At 47.6% G+C, this 5,251-nt stretch overlaps 1 pseudogene; it reads right to left on the bottom strand.

Annotated features, from left to right (window-relative positions):
• Window positions 1-244: 244 nt before the first annotated feature.
• On the bottom strand, window positions 245-457 carry LOC138640248 (U2 spliceosomal RNA; annotated as a pseudogene).
• Between the last annotated feature and the right edge of the window lie 4,794 nt (window positions 458-5,251).

Genomic DNA, 5,251 nt, shown 5'->3' with positions numbered 1-5,251 from the left:
GGTTGCAACCAGTAAAGAGAGACTGATTGATTGATAGATTTCATATTGAATGCAATACAATGCTTGACTTACATAGGGGCAAACAATGCGCACACAAAATGTTGCAATTGGTCACATTAATTCAAGCAAAATGCATTTGGTATCTGAAATGTGCAACTTTGACCCTGAAAAGAATTCACATAATGGGTTAAAACACAACTCGTGCTGATTTCAATTCAATCAGTATTTGGAAGCCGGATCAGAGAAGGAGTGCACTGTTCCCAGAGAGACCGCAATAACGGCTCAATGCGTGGAGTGGACAGAGCAAGCTCTTTCTCCATCTCCCTGTTCTAAAAATGCATTTAATGTATGGTCCCCAAATAGGAGACGTATCAAACATTAAACTGATCAGAACAGATACTACACTTGACCTTGAGCGGCGGCGACGACGATTTCAGCCAAAAGGCCGAGCAGCGTTAACCAGATATGGTTTTGCACTTTCACCACCACACCAAGGCCTGACACTGACACTTATTCCTAACCAAAAGGCCGAGAACCAATAACCAGAAATCGTTTCTGACATGTGCCGCACCAAGGCCCAACATTGATACCCTTTGGGGAGATGGAGCAAAATATTGCCCTGAGGAGGACATTTTAGCAAAGCGGACGCCTTCACAATGACAGATCTGCTGTTTGTTCAAGCTGTGAGCCACTGGTATTTAATCTGCATAACCCCACCTATTGTAACCCCCCCCCCCCTCTTTGTTCCAATATGCACTACTACTGAGTGCCAGGAGGAGGTGTGGGAGAGGGAAATTAAAAAAAACAAGCAAGCAAGCAGCTGTCTTCCCTTAGCTCTCCTGATGCCTGCCGGGTGTAGACCCTGCTGCCTACCTATCACCATGCTGCATGTAACATGTCGCATGTCGGATGTTGCATGTCACATGTTGCATGTCGGATGGCGGCAGCCTGGGGGTCACGTGACCCCGACTCAGCAACCGGCATTGCGCCGCTCACAGGCGAAAACGGCAACAGAAGGTATTTACAAAATTCATTAGGGGCCCCAGGGGGATACATTGGGGGGGTTAATTGAAAGTAGTGGACAACCCCTTTAAGGGGCAGTCATCGGTGCCATTTTGCATTTATTAGGGATCCAACCTCCGTGGTTAGGTAGTGTAGACATTTTAGGGATTCAGCAGGGATATTGCTCCCCTATTTTCAACTCTTTGTAGATTTTATAAAAATAGCTGTTACCTAATTTCTTTTTCATGTTTTGTCATGTGGGCAGTGGAAATGGTTTTAGTAAATTAATAGTTATAAGTTTTAAGGGTTCCAAGAAGTATCTTTTCTCCTTCCAGAGAGTGACATTTTAAGCATGTCGAGATGAAGAGCCTAAAAGCTGCAATGCTCCTCTGGGAAATATGCTAATTGTCTCTTCAGAGAGGTAGAGATCTAGAACTCTAGTGCCACCTATTGGAAGTAGCAATCTTAACAGTCAATGTCGACCCTTTAACGAGCTTTGTCACATGACTTAGGATAATAGCCAAACCAGAATGTCTGCAAATTGAGATTCTGGTTTGGCTTTTATCCTAAGTTATGTGACAAGGCTCGCTAACGGGTCAACATTGACTGTTAGGATTGCTACTTCCAATAGATGGCACTAGAGTTCTAGTCCTCTTCCTCTCTGAAGAGACAATTTGCAAGTTTTAAGGGTAAAATTCTTTTGTGAAAGGAACAAGTGCTAGCATTCTAAGAGTACTGCTTTTTACACCTAATGACCTATGATCTCCTGCTGGGAACAGGTAATTGAAGTGGGTTTGTCTGCTGAAGAGCAGACATGAAATCTGGGTTCAGAGTGTACAAGAGGCTGGAAGGTGTGACTGTTCTCACCTGTGGAAAAAAAGTTTCATCTCTTCAAAGCCACATTTGGCCAAGAATATCAGACATTAGGTCACAGAAATCCGGTTACGAATATTTTTTTTTTTGTGAATGGCGTAGATCCTCTATTTATGGGAGACATATTTTCAGTGTTGTAGCGAACGTAACACATTTACTTACATCACTGTAATCAATATTGGACAGATAGATAACAATATATGCCATGTTTCCTGTTTATGGAAAGCTAAAGTCATTTTAGGAAATATAGCATTAATATCTCCCGCCTGGGACCTCTAGATGGGCAGTATCCTGATAAGTGGGGATCTCTTAATTTTTGGGGACCAGAGCCACATCCCATTGACCAACCCCAATCTGAGGTCACACCCAGAAATACAGATTTTGAATTATAATCCTTGTCAGTCCTTGAAGACACAGTGTAGTTCTGTACCATTTTCCTAAAAGGAGAACTTCCCTCTGCTAAAATCTGCACCATTTCCGTGACACAGGTTTAGTACTTTTATTTTGTTATCCTTTTTGATTTTTTTTTGTGATTGTATATATTATATTGTTTTGTCCTCTTTTGTAATATCCTTTTGTATATATTTTTATAAACACTGCCTTCTTGTCGGATTAAATATATGAAAAGTAATAGCCTTGTTCTTCTTGCTCTGTAAACCACACCCCTGAAGCCATATGCTACCAGTGAGGGGTGTCTGATCGGCTTGTATAAATGATTGGAGGTGGAAGCTAAATTTCTTGGGTTATTGCGGAGCTTGGCAGTGACCATACTGGAGTATATGTGTACTCCATGCATTGGAATCGGAGGTGTATATATCATATGCTCACTGTGTGTTCCCCAATAGCCGGCCTAGTAGCGAAAGCAGCTGGGGCCTCATCCATCACTCGATTGCGTAACTGTCCTGACGATTGGAAGCAGGGGAGAGCTGTTTTTGAAAACTTGGTACCAGTGGGGTGATATCCGCATCATCCCTTGACTGTTGTCGTGACACGTTGGTGGCAGTGGTGGGATTCCCCTGCCGTTACCTGACATTGTACCCTAGGGGCCGTTCAGGGCCACCATTAGGGCAATGCCCTGACTGGTGTATGGGACCTGATGACCAGAGGGGGCCTGCATCGGGCCCCGTCTCTTCTGGTCATCGGGCCCCAGCGGCAGGATTCTGCCTGTGCAGAAACTCTATTGCCATGTGGGCCCGGGCCCGCACGGCAATAGTTAACAGCCGGCAGCCAATCGGAGGCTGGCAGCTAACGTCAGGGTGCACGTTGCCGGCGTATGACGTCATTGTCATTTGCCGGCGAGTGCGCACCTGGACTGCATTGTGGAAGCATCGCCGCAGGAGCGCGGCCAGGTAAGAAGAAAGGTTTTTTATTTTTATTGGAAGCGGCACAGGGGAACAATGGAGACACAAGGGCAAGAATGGAGACACAGGGGGAAGTATGGAGACACGGGGGCAAGAATGGAGACACAGGGGGAAGAATGGAGACACGGGGAAGAATAGAGACACAGGGGGAAGTATGGAGACACAGGGGCCAGGATGGGAGACACGGGGGCAGGATGGTAGACACGGGGGCAAGATGGTAGACACAGGGGGCAGAATGGTAGACACATGGGGCAGGATGGTAGTCATGGGGCCAGGATGGGAGACACGGGGGCAGGATGGGAGACACGGGGGCAGGATGGTAGACACAGGGGGCAGAATGGTAGACACAAGGGGCAGGATGGTAGTCATGGGGCCAGGATGGGAGACACGGGGGCAGGATGGGAGACATGGGGGGCAGGATAGGAGACATGGGGGGCAGGATGGGAGACACAGGGGCAGGATGGGAGACACAGGGGGCAGAATGGTAGACAAAGGGGCAGGATGATAGTCATGGGGCCAGGATGGGAGACACGGGGGCAGGATGGGAGACACGGGGGCAGGATGGTAGACACAGGGGGCAGAATGGTAGACACAAGGGGCAGGATGGTAGTCATGGGGCCAGGATGGGAGACACGGGGGCAGGATGGGAGACACGGGGGCAGGATGGTAGACACAGGGGGCAGAATGGTAGACACAAGGGGCAGGATGGTAGTCATGGGGCCAGGATGGGAGACACGGGGGCAGGATGGGAGACACGGGGGCAGGATAGGAGACATGGGGGCAGGATACGAGACACAGGGGCAGGATGGGAGACACAGGGGGCAGAATGGTAGACAAAGGGGCAGGATGATAGTCATGGGGCCAGGATGGGTGACACGGGGGCAGGATGGGAGACACGGAGGCAGGATAGGAGACACGGGGGCAGTATGGGACACACAGGGGGCAGAATGGTAGACACAAGGGGCAGGATGGTAGTCATGGGGCCAGGATACGAGACACGGGGGCAGGAGGGGAGACACGGGGGCAGGATAGGAGACACGGAGGCAGGATGGGAGACACAGGGGCAGGATGGGAGACAGATGGGGCAGGATGGAGACATGGTGCAGGATGGAGACAGATGGGGCTGGATCACGGGACAGGTGGGGCAGGATTATGGGACAGATGGTGTAGGATCGGACATTACATGGGGGCAGAATGGATACTGATGAAGGAAGGATGGGAGAACATATGGGGCCAGGATGGGAGAACATATGGCTGGAGCCAGGAATGAGACACATGGGGGCCAGGATGGGGTATATTATTAGCATAAGGGCTAATTAAGGGATATTATTACTGTAGTCATGTATTTATTTTATTTTTTGAGGATACTGTTTTAAATGCTGGAGGCGGTCCTGTTACTCTGCAGGGCGACACTATGTCGCCTTTTTTTCTTCATCTGGTGTTGTTTAGAAGTTGGGAAAAAATTAAGTAATGTGTTTTGCAAGCGGTGCTCTAGCTAACTGTTATTTCCTGCAGAGATGAGTCCTGGCTGAAAAAAGTGATGGCGGTCTGTACTGGATGAAGATGAAAAGCAAAGATGAAGGACTTCACCAAGAGACATCACTGGTGAGTCAGTGTGTTACCTGTACACTGACACTATACATTGTATACTATATACAGCGGTCCTGTGTACAATGTCACCAGCGATCACTGTATTACCTTTACACTGACACTATATACAGATCTCCTGTGTATAATGTCATTGATCACAGTATAACCTGTACAATATATACAAAGCTCCTGTGTATAATGTCACCTAGATCACTGTAATACCTGTACGCAGACACTGCATACTAAGTACAGATCTCCTGTGTATAATGGCACTTATGGTGATATTAGTATTGTGTTTTTTTTTAATGATCAGTATTGTAGTATTCAGTCACTGATGGTGGTGGTGGTTATATGTTGTCTGGCCATGGTGTAGCGGTATTTGTTCCTTGTATGTGCTATTATTTGGTCGCTATGTGGTGGTAATA

Source organism: Ranitomeya imitator, chromosome 5, assembly GCF_032444005.1.
Source record: "Ranitomeya imitator isolate aRanImi1 chromosome 5, aRanImi1.pri, whole genome shotgun sequence".
NCBI classification, from domain to species: domain Eukaryota; kingdom Metazoa; phylum Chordata; class Amphibia; order Anura; family Dendrobatidae; genus Ranitomeya; species Ranitomeya imitator.
The sequence above is the reverse complement of the archived record's forward strand: the minus strand, read 5'-3'. Positions and strand labels throughout refer to the sequence as shown.